This window comes from Vicugna pacos, chromosome 5, assembly GCF_048564905.1.
Source record: "Vicugna pacos chromosome 5, VicPac4, whole genome shotgun sequence".
Taxonomy (NCBI): Eukaryota; Metazoa; Chordata; class Mammalia; order Artiodactyla; family Camelidae; genus Vicugna; species Vicugna pacos.
In genome coordinates, this window is record NC_132991.1 from 31,421,815 (window position 1) to 31,439,994 (window position 18,180).

Genomic DNA, 18,180 nt, shown 5'->3' on the forward strand with positions numbered 1-18,180 from the left:
TGAATGGCATTCCACCATGTATATATACAACTCTTTCTACTCTTTCTATTGTTGACATTTGGATACTCGAGATTTGTATGTGTGTGTTTATTCTCTAGATTTGTGGATTTGTCTTTAAATACATAACTGTAGCCTTATAAAACTTGATTGTCTGTGTAACTTTGTATGTAAAATATATAACTTTGTCTGTAATATGTAATATTTATTTAGCTTTATATTATTATAAACACTTGCTTCATTTATTTTGAAGCTGTTTTACTAGGCATATATAAACTTAGCATTGTTGTATCTTTCTGGCTAACTGAAACTTGTGATTTGGTCTATTGTTTAGACTATTCACAGAGATCATTTTTCTCTTTTGCTAATTTAAAATAAAAATATTTTAGGTATCTAATATATCCAAAGGGTAAATTTTCTTATATATCCATTCTTGTTTCTCTTGATTCTTAACCCTCTATTATTATAAATAAATCCTTCAATTATTTATCTCTTTGATGGTTTGTGCCTAAACATATCTGCAAAGTTTTTTTTGTCATTTAAGGTAACGGTTACAGCAATTAAGATGTGGATATGTATTTGGGGTAGAGGTATAATTTCGTGTTTTAACTCCATTTTGTTTCATTCATCTATTCCTCATTCATACTTTTTGAGTTTTTATAACAGATCTTGATACCCAGTAGGATAAGTATAAGGATTGCTCTTCTTCACTATAATGTTATTCTTGCCCTTTACATTTACAGATAATTATGATCATCAACTTACCAGTTTCCACACATACACACATTTACTGAAATTTTCTTTTGATTGCAAAACATCTATATATTAATTTGGCAAATGTAACACCTTTATATTTTTGTCTGCAATTATTGCCAGATTTATACGGTACATTTAAATTTTCCAAATAATTACATCTATTTAAAAATATTCTATTAATGTAAGCTAACCTTGTATAAGCCAGAGTCATTCAGTGCATGCCTAATTTGTTTTAGGACATGAAATATACCTGACTCTAATTACACATGCACTTACTGATTCAACGTTAACTTGAAATAGTTCCTGCCAGTAATCAATTTACTTTGCATTGCCATCTTTTCTATTCATCAACTTGCTGAGGCCAACTTTCTTTCCTTGGATCTTGGTTCTCAAGTTTTATTCTTTTCTCTTATTTTTATTCCTAGTTTTTCATGTGTGCTCCTGATGAGTATCAAGGAAACCAAAGATTCTCAGCATAGTTGTAAAACAAGAAAAGCCTGATTCGTTGAGACAATGCAGACATATTTTCCAGAAGGTAAAATGTAAATTCAGAGTCTTTGCAGCTTTACCACGTGCACTAAATATGTCTAGAGATGCCAGAGACTTAAAGACATATTTTAAATGACTTATCTTCTGTATGGACTCCGGTTCCCTAGAAACAGATCGAAACATGTCTTGAAAGAGACTTGCTAAGGGACTGGCATTTGGAGAAACCTGTAAGGGAGTTAGGTAGAAAGGACAGAAGCAGTACGAGGTCCTGGCATCAGCTGATGTCCAGCCTCCAACTATTCCTCAAGAAACTCTGGAGCTTACACTGCAGTACAGATTCTGTCCCAGTATTAGGCAAGAAAGCAAAAACTTTTGTAATCCCTACCAGTCTTTAAATTATTAAACATCTGGTTGTAAAAGGCAACTCCCAGATAAGTGATTTCAATTGCCCAGGGACAAGTCTCAGAAGTTACTGGAGAAGTTACAGGTGTGAGCCTTGAGTAACTCTTGTGGCTGTTGAAGGATAGGCATTTTGAACATGTACACAGGGTTCCAGTGGATGTGGTTAGGTACTGTCAACATATGTTACACCTTTATTCCCTTGCAAGCTCTCTTTTACATGAACTGATATTTATAACAAATACCTGTCTCATTATTAACCATGATTTTATATATACATATATATATAAAATATTTTATTGTTCAGAATGAGTTAAAAGAAACTCACTATCTGCAGGTACACATAATTTGAGAAGAATGTTCTTTGGCTTCTTTCATGGGCTTAAAAATTATATCTGGGGATCAAACATTTTTAAAGGAACATATATTGAAATTATAATGTGAATTAAGGGGATATTAATAGAAATAAAGGACTACAAAAGACACGGATTAAATGTTTACTGTAACTATTTCCCTGTTCTTTCTTTTCTTTTTAAAACTATTTCCAAACCTACCTTTATTGTGACTGAGTTATGGCCAATAGGATGTGCGTGGCAGTGATGTATTTAACTACCAACACTGGCCTATAAAAATCTCTCATTTGAAACTTCAGTCTTTATTTCTCTGTGTGTGCTGGTTGGATGTCTATGTCTAAGGTGACCTTGGAGGACATGTATTCTAGATGGCAGACCCTCCATCAATCTGAGTTCCTGAATCACTAAATAGAGCCTATCCCCTCCCTTGTCTCTAGCTGAACTTTAAATAAGCAAGGAATAAACTTCAATATTACTAAGTGGTGGAGATTTCAGGATTTATGCAATACAATAGCTAGTGTTAACTTATTTAATATGCATACCAAAATCCAAACACTTTTTCAGCAACATATGGATTATAAAAATTGTTAAACATACTTAAGTGTATGACAGCAAACTAAGATTAAAATCCTTTCTAGTCTGTCATTATTAGAAACATATTTTAGATATTTCCAATAGTAAAGAGTATTGCTTAATATCTTGAAGCTAAATCCCCTTTGCTTTATACATTCTGCTTAGTCCATAATGTAATTATTGAAGATGACGAAAACAAGGAGTACTTTTAGAAAATGTAGAATGGGAACATTTTAAGGGTTCTGAGGGCAGTTGTAAAATTTCCTAATAAGTTTTTTTTTTTATTTACCTTAATTTGATTTTCCTTTTCTCTGGGTGAAAATGATTATAATAGCCAGTGAGCCTGAGCCACAGTTGGTATTGGATCCATTTAGTTTTCTACTCTCAGCTTATTTGGCCAAGCTGCAAACCAGCTCCTCAGGGAAAATCAGAAAATATCTATTCTTTCAGTTACAAATTTGATTATAGTAAACTCACCAGGTCCTGAGGTGACCTTTTACTAGAAAGATTAAAAGGGAGCAAATCTGCTCAGACACAATATTTTATGTTCCTGATATTCCTCCAACACAAATAATTTTCAAGGAGGTTGAATCTCCAGAAATATCTTATCAAACATAGAAAAGTTGATTAGTAACTCAGTAACAACCATTGGCACAATAGTTTCATTTACCAGGGAAATTATCATAAACGAACAGGAGATATAATTCAGAGAGGCTTTGAGAAAGGAAAACAAAAGTGAAAGTCTATGTTGGATGTCTGTTTGTTGATATCGTAGGAATAAGTATGCTGTTTGTGAATAAACATTTTGCTGTGACCAAATGGTGGAAAGGGCTGAATTCATCCACTGCAGGGGACAGGACAACACCGAAAGTTCCTGCAATAGATTGTAGCCAGAGCCAGTCTTTTCTCAGAACAAGTGCAGAACTTAGTTGAGTTTGCAACCACACTATCTTTAAGATATTTTCTTTCTTATAGCCGTGATTACAAATCTGATGGGTATTTGTGTGTGTGTGTGTGTGAAAATGATACTTAACATGATAAAAAAATGTGGTGCTGCGACCTGGGTCATTGCTTTGAAAAGAATATGATTTGAGGAGTAGTTTATCACAGTCTTTCCTTCCTTTCCAGGCTACTATCTCCCAGAAACATAACTGTATTCATGATTATGCTCAAGCATTGTGTTTGAAAGTCAGGAAATTAAATGTATGTTCTATTTTCAAAGGTCAAAGTGTGTGTATCTAACAATAAATATTTATTAAGCACCTATTTAGTTCAAGACATGTTAGAAGAACATCATAGAATTCTAAATGTGTTTAATTTTATTTCCCATATTTAAATATGAATGTGGTGATTTGAACTATTTCTTCAAAGGCTATTATAATAGGCCTTCCTTCAATGGAAGATTTCTAGAAGTATAAATTGTGGACTTTTTTTTTTTTTTGCTTTGTAAAGTATTAATTGGCTTTCTTGATTGCTCATGCCAGTGAACTATGTGTGATTAATCTGCACATGTTTTCCAGAGATCTAAAAAAACAATTAGACACTGGTTTACAAGTCCCTTTTTAGCATCATTATTTGAGATTGTGTAACATAAAACAAAAGTTTACCTGTAATTATTTTTATTGCATTAGTTATGGGGCTTACAAGGGAGTACTTTTTGTTCATTTAAGTTTCTGAAATCCTCAAGGTCATCAAAATTCCTTAGCAAATTGCTGAACTGAGAATGAAAACTCCTAGACTGCCATTCAGGTTCAAATTGCATCTCTTCTCTTAAGTGAAATAACATCTTTTTCAATCACATACAGAGATATTACTCAAGTGTTACTTTCCAAAGTGGCTATGAGAGGTGGTGTGGTTTAGATAGTGCCTGAAGATTTGATGTTGACTAACTGGATAATTTCAAGGAGGGTCATGGAGATTCACTTGCTCTCTTAAACCCATAGATTTATTTATGTAAAATTTGGATTTGGGGAAGTAACTTAGGATGTGGAGGGAGCTGTGAACCTTTAGATTTGAAGGAAAAATGTGCATATATTTAGCCCAAGCTTTGGACTAGGTACTTCATGTACAATATTTTACTGAATCTTCATAACAGCCCTGTGAATTAGGTATTATTTTCCCTATTGTACAGAAAATTGTCTTTAGAGTTACAGTGAGAGAAGGGCAGGGGTAGAATTCCAACGGGCTATTTCACTTGCGATCAAGATTGCCTCCTTACTTAGTGCCTTCTAAGAACCTTACTCCCTACTTTCCTCCAGACACAAAGCACATCTCTCTTTGAGCATTCTTGAACCCTTCATCGCTGAACTTTTTTTTGCTCTGAGTAAGGCTCTAAAGTGAAAGAGGGGATGAATAGTTATGAAAACAATGATACAGGTTAAGACCTGCTTGTTTCTTTGTGGGGCGGAGCTGTCAGCCACCTGAGAGCTCACAGTCTTACAACTGCAGAGAAGCACACCTACTGTGCACTGAATGTCCCAGGCAGTTCCCCCTTAGGTGGCCAAGCCAGCTCAGCAGGAAGTGCAGCAAAGGCACTCTTGTGCAAATTCCCCAGGCTCTTGTCTCAGAATAGCAGGTTTCTCACAGTAGCAAGGTCAAAACCTTGGTTACAAAGCTTTCTGGATCTTCTAACTTGATTGATTCTCCCCTGTACCACCCAAATCCCTACAAAGGTAAGAGACAGCAGGGGATGAGATTATCCGCAGTAAGTCCAGCCTTGGCTGGCCAGTGTTCCTCTCTGCATTTCACCCCACCAGCCCTGTACCTGAGACTGTCTGTTTTGAGATTTACTATGTTATTTGTGCTGTTTAGTTTTATTCTCAGTTCAAACATGAACTGATGGAAGTCTGTGTGGTTCAGGACACACCTCCCCTGCATATGGCCCCTTGGCATAGTGTACATTTCAAGCTGAAGGAATCTGAGAAATGATATGTGCAGGAAGGACTTTCTGACCTTCCCCTGAAGCAGGTCATGAGACACTCATGTGAGGGATGTCCTCTCTTTACTCAAGGAAAGGAGAACCCTTATCTCCAGAAACGAAGGGACACAGGGAAGAGTTTGCATGGGCCCTGCCCCACCTTTGTCCTATCACATCTCTGCACCACGTTACATTCTTCATCAAACCTGGCATAAAACACCCAGGTTTAACTGTTTCTTTGAATCTTCATTCCCTTATGAAGGTCCCGTGTCACTTAAAACTTAAATTAAATAAATGTGTATATATTTCTCTCGTTAATCTGTCTTTTGTTACAAGGGTACCAGTTGAGAATTTAGAAGGGAAGAAGAAAAAGGCGTTTCTCTGCCCTATGAAATTGTTCTCTCCATGCTAGTTGCTTGAAGAACCATAGGCAGAGCTTGGGGCAACGATGGTTCTTGCAGAATTCTAGAGGCAAAGCTCAGGACTGATTACCATCTGGGTCGGAGAGAGTGAAAACCTTCTCTTTCAGTATCTGTTTTTAACCATTGCTTAGCTTAGCACTTCACATTTTAAGTGGGAAAATTCCAAAGCAAATAAAATATCAAAAAAAGTAGTCATTGCATTCTACATAATAACAAGGAAACCTACCAGGAAAAAGGTGAGATTTAGATTTCTAGAGTCTACCTTCCGAGTGACATCTGCATTTAAAGAGGTGAGAGAAGGGAAAGGGACATTTCTGTCATACAGGGGTAAAGTTCACAGAACTTTTAATTAATAGAAAAGACTGACTAAAGAGCAGAAGGCAAAAATTCTGTTTTGTTCATATCAACATTATTGATGAGAATAGAAAATCTTGTGTATGCCATATTAAATTATTTTCCTGTCTGTATTTATACAACAGCTGTCAGAGCAACTGCAGGTTTTCAAACAAATAAACCCAGGCAATGTGTTCACTCATGTTCTGTCTCACTATACTATTTATGTCTCTTTCAAGTGCAGGGTTACAACTCGCCCTCAAACCTGCATCCTGCCTTTTCAAAATCATGGTGTTTCTAGCAAGACTGGTGTCAGTTTACTTGAAAATGCCTTTCCATTTCTTCAGCAGACTAATTGTTTTCTTTAATCACACATACACTTGCAGAGATTGCAAATTAGGCCCCAGAAGATAAAACAAGCAATGTAGTTATTGATGAAAAGACACAGTACGAGAATAGATCAAGATTTTAGCAAAGTGGAAATAAATTTACCAGGATATAGCAGATATAATCAAGTAAATCTTGCAAATGGAAAGAGCCTAATGGAAATCTGTATCTTTATTTCATTGTATAAATGTCAATACAATGGCACTCTTTAGTATGTGTAAAATGGTGTTTTAGGATCTTTCCTAACGCAGTAAATGATCGTTATCCACTGATGTCTCCACCATTTCCCTATTGATTGGCAATCTGATATTTAACTAAACTAGCTTACACTGAAGTGAATTTCAATGGCACAATTTCCTTTGTGAGCTCGAGCAGACTGCAATTTTAAAATTCAGTAGTATATTACCATACCAACAGGAAAAGCCTGATTTCTTAACTAGTTGTCACTTTGTTACGGAAACGACAGGCCAGTCAAAAACAAGCACCACTCGGAGGGTTGGAGTACTCTGATGTATTACGCCGGTGGGCTCAGAGGGGCTTCCGCTCCGAAGCTCTGAGCACCTTCAAGATGTGCACATGAGGTTTTATAGGGTAAAGTACAAGCTTGGGGTATTTGGCCAATAGGCATGGAACAGCTTTAGCAGCATTATCATCACAAAAGTGGAGGCAGGGATGCAGCAAACCAACATTCCAAAGCCAGATATGTATCTTTGAAAACCCAGCTGGCTAGCAAAAAACATGAACAGCAAACCAACACTAATTAACCTAGATTTACAAGTTAGTCTAGCAGAACTCAGATCAGTATTCCAATACTTAGATTTGTGTGTTATCTTGTTAGCCCAGCCCAGCCTCTCCTTCACATTCCTAGACTTGTGAGTTATCTTGTTAGACCAGCCCAGCTTTTCCTTCACAACTTAAGAAGAGTAAAGAATAAACCTTGGGCCTGCAAACCAAACACATGAATAATTGTCCCCAAAATAACAAAAACAACTAGAAAACTGAATCTTGACTTATGAAAGTATATTGAGATATGGCTAAACAAATTATTAGGCTTCAGTAGACAATTTTCAGAGAATACTTGAAACTAAAATAATGCTGTTTCTATGACCAAAAATCTCCAAAGGATTTGGTATTTACTCAAATATTCATTTACACACTTTCTTTCTCTTTATTCACGAATAAACGTGTCTTAAGCACCAATCCTTGGGACCAGGCATAAAAGTTAAAAACTGGCAATAAACTGTATCAGGTTGCTGGTACCTAGAATTGTGGGAATTGTGATAATCACATAAGAGAGGCTAACTTTTTTATTAATTGCCAGTGTCTATGAATTGCTTTTCATGGAATATACATTTGTAAATACACATTGATATCAATATAGACAGAGAGATGACAGGACTTGATTCATTTTGTCAAATTTTAAAATTTTACATTTCATTTAGAAAGAGATTGCTTCTAACAAAATAGCTGCTGAGGACACTTTAAGCACCAAGTATTATCGCCTATGTCCTGACTCCCAGAATTGCTGATGGAAACTCCCTAAGTAGTGAAATATAGTGGGCTTTTCTTTTTCTTTTCCGGATATCACGAGCATCCTAAGGCTCTTTTGAATTGAATGGCATTGTTTTCAGAAGACCATACATGTGTGTCTCTTCAAAATCTCTTCATCTTTCATTTCATCTTTACCATGATAATATTTTTAAAATGTTTTGGTGTTTGTGTTTCTTCTTTTCTACTTCACAGTCTTCCCAAAGTCTTGTCAGATTTCCCCAGGATGATCCATAGTCAGCTGCATATGTAGAGAGTCTGCTGCCCAAATTCTTCTATGTGTCTAGCATACATAAATAAGTAGCTCTCATTAAAGGCTTCACTGCCACCTCACTTCTTAATATGAATCATTAAGAAAGGGAGAAGCTCTATTCTCAAAAATGGTTCCACTGACAGCTCTGGGATAATTAGAAAGCATTAACCAATATGAATTTAGGAAAGGCAGAGACTTTATAGTGCATGTATTTCCTAAGTCATAAATCTATGCCAAGTGTCTATTTGATATTTGATTTTTACTGCATTGAAAAACTTCAACAGTTATTTTCATCGACAGTTCTTTATTCCTTCCAATACATTCTGGTTATAATGGGATAAATTCAATCAAAACCCATCTTTATATTATTATATATTTTTCAGACTTAATGAAACAAAAGTTTGGCAACTTCATATCTTTCCTTTAATTGCTTTGTTTCTCTGTCTTTACTTCAGAAATGTTACAATCCTCTAAAGTTCATTTGCCTGTTTAATTTACAAATAGTTTTTTTTTTATCATTTCCAAGTGAATTTTACCTTATGCTACATTCATGAGTTGCGATAGTCAAGTGTCATTGATGGAATGGCTGATTCCTGCTCTGTGTGGCCATTTCAGCACGTCTACCCCTCACCCAGAAATGCTTACGTGACCATAGACCTTTATTTTTGTCCTTAAGCAACATGATGTCAAAGTAGGCGGTAAGTCCAAATGATTCTTGAGAAATAAGTCAGTAAATTACTTGGTTTCAGTGGCTAGGCAATTAAATATTTAATTCTTAAGCATCTCACTTGTGTCCCTTGAGTTTGTATTTTTGTCCAAGTCTTGGCACTGTGACTTCAAGCAATGCTGTTATTTGACTTACCTAAAATAATGCTATCCTAATAAAAAAAAATCAATTTTTAAATACATAGGTAAATCTGGTTTTACATAAAACACTAGCAGTTTTCCATAATGGCTGCACCAAACTACATTCCTACCAACAGTGTAGGGGGGGTTCCCTTTTCTCCACACCCTCTCCAGCATTTATCGTTTGTGGACTTTTTAATGATGGTCATTCTAACTGGTGTGAGGTGATACCTCATGGTAGTTTTGATTTGCATTTCTCTGATAATTAGAAATATTGAGCATTTTTTCCTGTGCCTATTGGTCATTTATATGTCTTCATTGGAGAATTGCCTTTTTAGGTCTTCTGCCCATTTTTTGGTGCAGCCATTATGGAAAAGAGTATGGAGATTCCCCAAAAAACTAAAAATAAACTTACCATATGATCTAGCAATCCCACTTTTGGGCATAGATCCAGAGGGAACTCTAATTTGAAAAGACACATGCACCCCTATGTTCATAGCAGCACTATATACAATAGCCAAGACATGGAAACAACCTAAATATTCATCGACAGATGACTAGATCAAGAAGCTGTGGTATATTTATACAATGGAATACTACTCAGCCATAAAAAGAATGAAATAATGCCATTTGCAGCAACATGGATGGACCTAGAGATCATCATTCTAAGTGAAGTAAGCCAGAAAGAGAAAGAAAAATACCATATGATATCATTCATATGTGGAATCTAAAAGGATACTAATGACCTCATCTACAAAACAGAAACAGACTTGCAGACATAGTAAACAATCTTATGGTTACCAGGGGAAAGGGAGTGGGAAGGAATAAATTTGGGAATTTGAGATTTGCAAATGTTAGCCATTATATGTAAAAATAGATTAAAAAAACCCAAATTTCTTCTCTATAGCATAGGGAACTATATTCAATATCTTATAATAACCTTTTAATGAAAAAGAATATGAAAATGAATATATGTATATACATGCATGACTGGGACATTGTGCTATACACTAGAAATTGACACATGGTAACTGACTGTACTTCAATAAAAAATTAAAATTAAAATTAGAATTTAAAGAAATAGCTGTGATCACTTTAAGTATTCAGGTAATTCAGAAACTCAGTTAGGTTATTGTGTCATCTGAGTCAACATGTTTAAAGAGGGGAAGGAAGCAGTTTTGAAACTAATTGTATGTAAATTGCTTTTTATTTTATTTTTTTAACCTTTTAGCTTTGATGTAGGCCTATTATGTTTTTCAGTAAAACCAGGACCTGCTTTACCTGTTACAACTCAGCATGTCTTTTTTTGTTTGGTTGGGTTTTGTGGGGTGGAGTGGAGAAGTAATTCGGTTTATTTATTTATTACTGTTTTTATTTAACTGCCGTACTGGGGATCAAACCCATGACCTCATGCATGCTAGGCATGTGCTTTGACCACCGAGCTATACCCTCCCTGCCAATTCAGCGTGTCTTAATGAGCTCCATGCAGCTGTTGTAAGAACTGGAGAGCTTGGAGAGCCCAACCTCTGATTCCTCACTTGCATAACTTCCTGCAGGAAAATCTTCCTTCCCATAAAAACACAATTTGAAAAGCCGGTTGCTGCTCATATCGGGTTTGTCTGGGAACTCATTAGATGAAGCAGATTTGTGACAACAGCTGAAAGAATTAAAAAAAAAACTGAAAAAAAAAAAGAAAACACCCTAGTAGCTTAGAAATAAGTAAAACTCATGATTGATTATAAAATATCAGCTTTATATTTAAGAATAAAGAACTATTATTCTATGCTAAATGTGATTGCCATTCTCTGTGAAAGCACTGAAAAGTCTACCATTTTTTATTTTTTAAGTTTTTGTTCTGCTTGCATTACTTCCAAGTTAAAATCCTAAAGAAAGTCTTTTAAGACAAAGCAAGCATATAATTTACCTTTAGATAATTATTGCAGCTAAGAAACCAAAACTGGTTTTTTTTAGAGGATTTTAATGGTCTTGCCCTCAGATAGCTCATAATAAGACACTAGAATTAAAGAAATACTATTTTTAAAGAGCATAAAAGAATACACTGAGTCTGCCTAAAACCAAAAGGAAAAATCTATTCACTGTATTTACACTTCCTATCTAAACTGCCCTCAATCAGCGTTTTCCTAATTCAGAAGGTCGCTTGGAAAGGCCAGCACATCATAATTTGCCTATAAACCCTCTGCCCTGCACTTGCACTAGAATGCTGAGGTCCATTTCTCTAACCATTTTCCAAAAATCTTTTTGAGGCTATCATTCATTCATTCATTCATCCTTTCATTCATTCAACAAGTATGTATTGCTCTCCAATTTTGTTCTATATTCTGTGTTGGGGACACAGCAGTAAACAAGACAAAGTCTGTCTTCCCTGCAAGGAGTTTATATTCTAATCAGGAAAACCCACAGCAAGCCGAAAAACAGACTAATTATTCAAAGAATTTTAGTAAAAAAAACCCAAGGTGCTATATCAGTGATGATGACTTGGTAAGACCATGTCAAGGACACGTTTAAGCTGAGACGTGAGTGAGAAAATAAGCCTACTGTGTAGATGGCTGGTGTAAGAAGACTCCAGCAGAACCAACTATAAGAACTAAACCTCTGAGACTCGCGTGAGCTTAATGAGGAGCGGAAAAATGCTGAATTCTGAAGGCTGATGAATGAAGTGTGAGGTAAGAGACAGAGGTAATTAAGAGGCTGCTGCAGCCGCCAGAGTGAAAAGAGTCATTCAGGCAAGGGAAGGAAGGAGCGGTTTTTTGTGTTGTGTTGTTTTTCTAATAATACTATAGTGAGGATTTTTATTATGTGAAATATAGGATCTGAATCATATTTTTAAAGATCATGAATGAAGAATGGACTCTAATTAAACTCTATGGGGAGGGACAGGCTCACACAGGTGCATGGATCTAGCACTGCTTCTATTTGAAAGATAATGTGCTGCATTGGGTGTAACATGATTCTTCGTAGAATCTTTCCTATTAAAGGTAAAAAAAAAAAGTTTTATCAGAGGCCTTATAAGTTTGTCTCTTATACCTACACTTTACTAAGGTGTCCTTTCTTGTTCTGTGGCCTCTCTGGCTTGAGCAAGGAGGAGCTTCCTCTCAATGACACAAAGACCGGTTGGTCCATGTGTCTAGTAAACTCTACTCTTCCTCCAACATCAATCCCATACAGCAAGGTGGGAATTTAAAGGCATATGATTTGTGACCTCAAAGAGCTGACAGGCACTTTTATAACCAAAACATTGCAAGAGATACTCTGAAATGAGCTAGACCATAACAAGGGCATTACTACCAGGACCAAAAGAATGAAGAGAACATTTCTGACTTGGAGAATTTGGGGAAGTTTTCATAGAGGATGTGGTGGTTCAAAGATGACTTAAAGAAGTTCCAGGAAGAGAAACCTTGAATGTGAAATTATTCTTAAATTACAAGAAGAAAACATCATGAAGTAAATGCAAGTATGGACATATCTGATTTTAAAAATAGAATGAAAAGCACATGACTTCGTCAGAAAATGTGACTATTTTTATGTACCCGGCAATGGTAGGAAATGAAATTGAAAATCTTTGTACTTGAGGCCACGATAAAGAGTTGAGCATTAATTTTTAGGCCCTTAATGGAGAGCCAGTGAATAACTTTTGAGCATGAGGTTTACTTTACAAAATCTGTGTTGAAAAGATCATGCTAAAAGAGTGTAAAAATTAGCACTAGTGTTACTGACCAGGCCCCTTGGATTCTTTAATCAATAGAAATTGATAAGTGACCAGACAAGAATTTCAGGCAAGGCTTTACTGGGGCTCTGCTGCAGCGAGAAATAGCAGTTGCTTTGTGGCCTTTTTGTATTGCACTGTTCATGAGTGCCCCAGCTGCATGTGTGTGCACTCGTTTTTAGTTAATCAAAGTTTCTTCATATTCTGTTGCTCAAGGAGACATTAGTCCAGGTGCAAGTACTCTGGCAGAGGGTCCCAGATCCCAGCCTGTCTCACTGGGAAGACCTGTTAGAAGTCTTTAATGTAGATCAGATATGTCAATGGCCTGGACTATGGCAGTGTAGAGATGAATTCAAGAATCACGTTGGAAATGGCAAGCTTAATGACTCACTCAGGTTTATCTGTAAGGAGGCTAAGGAGGTATAAAACTTCAATCTTATATTGCTTCCTAGATGTGGATGCTGGCAGTCAAGTCACCGAGTACCTAACTCACCCAGAGAGATCCTAAAGGGATTGCAGTTACTTGGTAGACCTGAAATTCCTCCAAATCTTTTCATAATCATCCTGACTTTCACTCTCTTTTCTCCCATAGAGTCTTCCATTTGCATCATGAATGTGGACTCTCTTTAAGCAATATGCTTTGCTTTTTGAGTTGGAAGTATTTCTCCCACCTATTAACTTCATCAGTGTAGTTAATGTTTTTGTCTCCTTCATAGGTGAGTTCATTTTGATTGAGTCATTGCTCCTAATAGGTAATAGATTCACCTATTGTTTTAGTTTCTGCTTCATAAAGCAGCTGTAGTTTTTATTTTATGCTCATGAATTTAGTCATCTTCCAGCTAACTCAATTCTCCAATCTAAAGAAGGTATGGAGTTGCAATTCCGTATCAGGATATAAATTGGCTACTATATAAAGTTAAGGTGTGCTCAACTACAAATAACAACAACAACAACAAAAAATACAACCTTTTCTTTTTAATGATAGATTTTTATCTGATAAATTCAAAATATAGGGCAACTACTAGGTTGATTAATTGAGCAGCTAAATACCAAGAATACAGTTTCTTTCAATCCTTCTCACTGAGTTGACTTTTTGGACTAGCTACCCTTATAGTCACAAGATGATTCTCAGTTCCAGATGTCACAGGAAAACTGATAGTTTTCCATGATGATATTATGTCCCTTTATATAAGAGTTAGGAAACTTTACTAGGTGGTATCAATCAGACATCTAGTCACATCTCATTGGCTGGAATTGAAACCCTTGCTCTGTCGAAGCCAATTAACTATAATGGCAAAAATAATGAGACCACCATGATTGGCTTAGACTCATTCCTCTGAAACAGGTGATTGTCTATTACTTGAACAAAATCAGGGCTCTGTCTGTAAAGATGAAGGAGCGTGGAGGATGGTCTTACAGGTAGGAAACCGATAGCATTCATTACTGCGGTCAGTATTCCTGAAGGATGTTTCCTCTGGAGTATTTTGACATCTGTTAACTATATAGCATGATCTCTGGGTAGATAACCCTCCTTCAAAACCTGCCTGAACCTTGGGGCTTCCAGTATCTCTTCGTCGCTCATTTGGAGGAAAGTAGAGAGGACCTGCTATCGAGGTTGCTACCTATTCGAAAACAGTCTCAGGAATCTGAAGTGAACATTGGTGAATTTTAATATTCGTCTTTGCTCCACACCTCTTTTGGTGTCAGCCATTATGCTATTTGAATTTGATGAATTCATTCTGTTCTGTGACTGCTCAGGCATTTTTTTTTCCCATCTAAGTATTTTCTCTGATTAGTAGCTTTATTTTTCAAGCTTCTCTTTCATCAGACTGTACCTATCTTGTATCTTCTGAACCATTTCTGATTAATCTAAGAAACTAAACTTTATCTTTGCCTTCACAGGGACTAGTAGATTAAAAAAAATAATGACACCTCTCAAGCAATAGAAGTATATTCTGACAAAGCAATGAAGATTCTAAAGATTATCCCAGAGAGGGCACTCACAGGGGCAGAATTTTCTAGTCTGCTGCCTACTTGGCATTTGACATTTGCCCATGCACTCATCTCACATCTCAGAAGTAAACCTTCCTACCTCCTTCTCTGTAAAGCCCAGGTGAAATAATAAGTTTGAGAGGGTGCTGTCATTGTGAGATGCTGCCTCACAGTGTCTTCCAGAAAAAAAAAAAATTTCTTGGGACCTGGGGCAAAAGGTACAGTTTAAAAGCCCAAGACTGTGATAAATGGAGATCCAGGCAGTAGCAGCTTCAGTATTCAAAAGAGCAGAAGACAAAATCTCTGTCTTATACCTACAGCTGTCCGAAACCTCTGCATAATGGACTGATAACCCACCTCATATCTCTGGGAAGCCAAGCATTTTTATAAACTGTTAATGCTTGATGTCCGGCTATCTGAGAATAATCTCTTTAATTTCTATAATTATTCAGCAGCCGTGGTAGATTGAGACCAGTCATAAAATAAATATTATAATAATTATGCCATGTGTCATTTCTTCTTGTAGAAATGTGGCATTAAAACAACTGGACAACATGTTTATATCATATAGCACAGAGAACTATATTTAATATCTTATAGTAACGTATAATGAAAAAAACTATGAAAATGAATATGTGTATGGATATGTATGACTGAACCATTATGCTGTACACCAGAAATTGACACAACATTGTAAACTGACTATACTTAGAAAATAAAAATAAATAAATACATATACAAACACCTAGAGAGCACCAGCTCTGTATATATGTAGAGGCATAAGGAAATTGTGATGAAATCCCACACTAGTGTCATAAATGTATGGCTTTGCAATGTATATATTTTCTGAAATCCAAAAGAAGGTGGATCTTCGAAGTCCTGAGTATTTAAAACAAGAAAACTTTATTTAAAAGGTTTTGATGGTAGAAGAGGAGGGTTCAAAAGTTTCCATTTCTTTCATTGTTTTTTCCTCCTTCAGTTTTTCCGAATTTCACATCCAACTATCTTTCTTCTCTGAATGTCAAAAATAATTCATGTTAACTTGATAGGGTCTTGAAAAATGACTTAAATTATTAATATATAGCTCCTGCAGGGATCAAAAGTTCATGTAGGCATTTTCTTCGTCACTATTTCAGAACGACTTCCTGCCTTTCTCCCCACTCTGTGACTTTCTCTGCCTGTCTGAACACAAATGATGTCCTTTATGTATAAAGACTCAAGTGAAGTGCTGTGAATCATTTCCTTTTTTAATGTTTCCTACTGAGCATTTTCTCTTGCTGTCAGATAGAATCCCACATTATTTTTTTTTTTTAGACTTAAGCCCAATGAGTTGTTTTTTGCTTGGAGTATTTTTCTATTTTACTTTGTGTCTGCACTGCTTCTTACATCAGTCTTCTTTGCTTCATGACTCTGTAAGCCCACACTGTTTCTTTGTAATTTGGCCTTGTTAGCCAGTGAAATAGAACATTCCAAAGCCCCGAGCATCTGAAAACATGATGATGTAATAACAGATGGTATAGAGAGCCTAATAAAATATGACTGTGAATTAAAAAGTGTAAAATTTAATCTATGTGCTTGGAGAAGTACATGTTAGAATGACCAAGAACTAAATGAAATAAAAGTTTCATTCCTTTGTCAACCATATGTAGAGTGTGATAGGACAGATACTAGACCTGGAGTCAGGAAAGCTCTAACTAACAAGCTCTCTAGTCTTATACACTCCACTTTGTCAGCCTGATCTTCTGTTTCCACATTTATAGATAGATGAATTTTGAGCTAGATAATCACTATGATCCCTTTCAGATCAAACAGTCTCTGATTATTCATAGAACAGATGTTTTCTTTAGGGTATGTGTGTTTATCTTAATCTGTAGGAAATAAAATTTTAGTTTTCTTCCTACCTGAAAACAGCTTCTAAAGCACAGTTTGTAATATGGTTCAGGAGAGCCTTATTGTAGCATACAGACCTTTTAGGCAGTTTGCTATAATGAGTCAGAAAATTCCCCAGGAGAATTTAGGATGGGGGCAGTTGCAGTCAATGTTTTTAGAAAATACTCGATTACCTTTTAAAGGAATGCAAGCTATTTGAAAGGATAGGGCCCTATCTTTCCACTCTGTTTCTCAAGGTCTTTAATTCCACAATTGCAGTCTGAGTCTTAATATAAAATTTTGCTCCTTGTACAGAAAATATATTTGGTAACTGTCCACTTGCTACCCACCCTGAGTGATGCTGTAGAGCAGGAGCTTTGCCCATAATGTATTCCTTTCAACCCTAATCAATTTGTCTCTTCATTTTGAGTAACAATCACTTACATAAACAATTTAGGTAAAAAGGGGTATCACTAACTCTATTCAATTCTGGGATTTGGGATATCAAGAGTTCAGACAGCAAGGGTTTGAATGTAAAGGAGGGGGAAGGTACTATGCATACTTGGGCAAGCAGAACTCCTTAGTGAAAAGGGTATGAGAATTAAAGTAAGGAGAGCTGGGTTCATTCAAGTCCCTCATCTGCCATTTACTATTTGTGTGACCATGAGCAAAGGAATAGACAAGCTATATATGTTTGGATTCATGGTTGTAAGGAACAGAAAGGAACTCTAGCTAATTAAGTGAAACCTGATTTTTTTGGGGAAAAGATTTATATAAGGCTGCGAGACTGAGGATAGGCTGAAATGAATGCCTGTCCTGCCAGAAACCAAAAAAATCAGAAATTGTTTCAAATCTGGGAGAGCTACAGGTATAAGATGAAGAATATCATCAGCTACTGCCATCATCTCCGCTGGGGTGAGTCACTTCTAAATGTCCTCCTGCTCTTGCCCCAGATGCTCAGGAGCCATTGCCTCTAAAGGGAGAATTGACCAGGATGTGACATACATATGCCCAGGTGCAGTTGGGCAACATGAGGCAAGATGTGGCCATAACATCAATTGTCCAATACCTCCAAGATGACCAAAACTGGGGAGAAGTAATCCCCCAAGAGGAAATGTAGATGCTGTGAGGAAGGAGGCAAGGATCCTTGGCAGACAAGACTTAACTAATGTCCACTGCACAGCAAACAAGCACGAAACATTAATTTCTCAGAACTTTATCTTCAGAATCAGTTATTTAGAATAATCATTACAGTATCCTCTTTAGCTCTAGAGCATTCTAAGTTCTACTGTGATTTCTATAAATTATAAGTAGTATAACCA

The 18,180-nt window shown here is 36.2% G+C and overlaps 1 long non-coding RNA gene across 1 annotated transcript in view; it reads left to right on the top strand.

Moving 5' to 3' along the window:
- Positions 1-18,180, top strand: part of LOC140696596 (uncharacterized) — a 60,748-nt gene that overhangs the window by 17,401 nt on the left and 25,167 nt on the right. The window contains exon 2 of the long non-coding RNA XR_012073091.1: positions 1,179-1,288. This is a non-coding gene — a long non-coding RNA (uncharacterized lncRNA). The remainder of the gene's footprint in view (positions 1-1,178; positions 1,289-18,180) is intronic.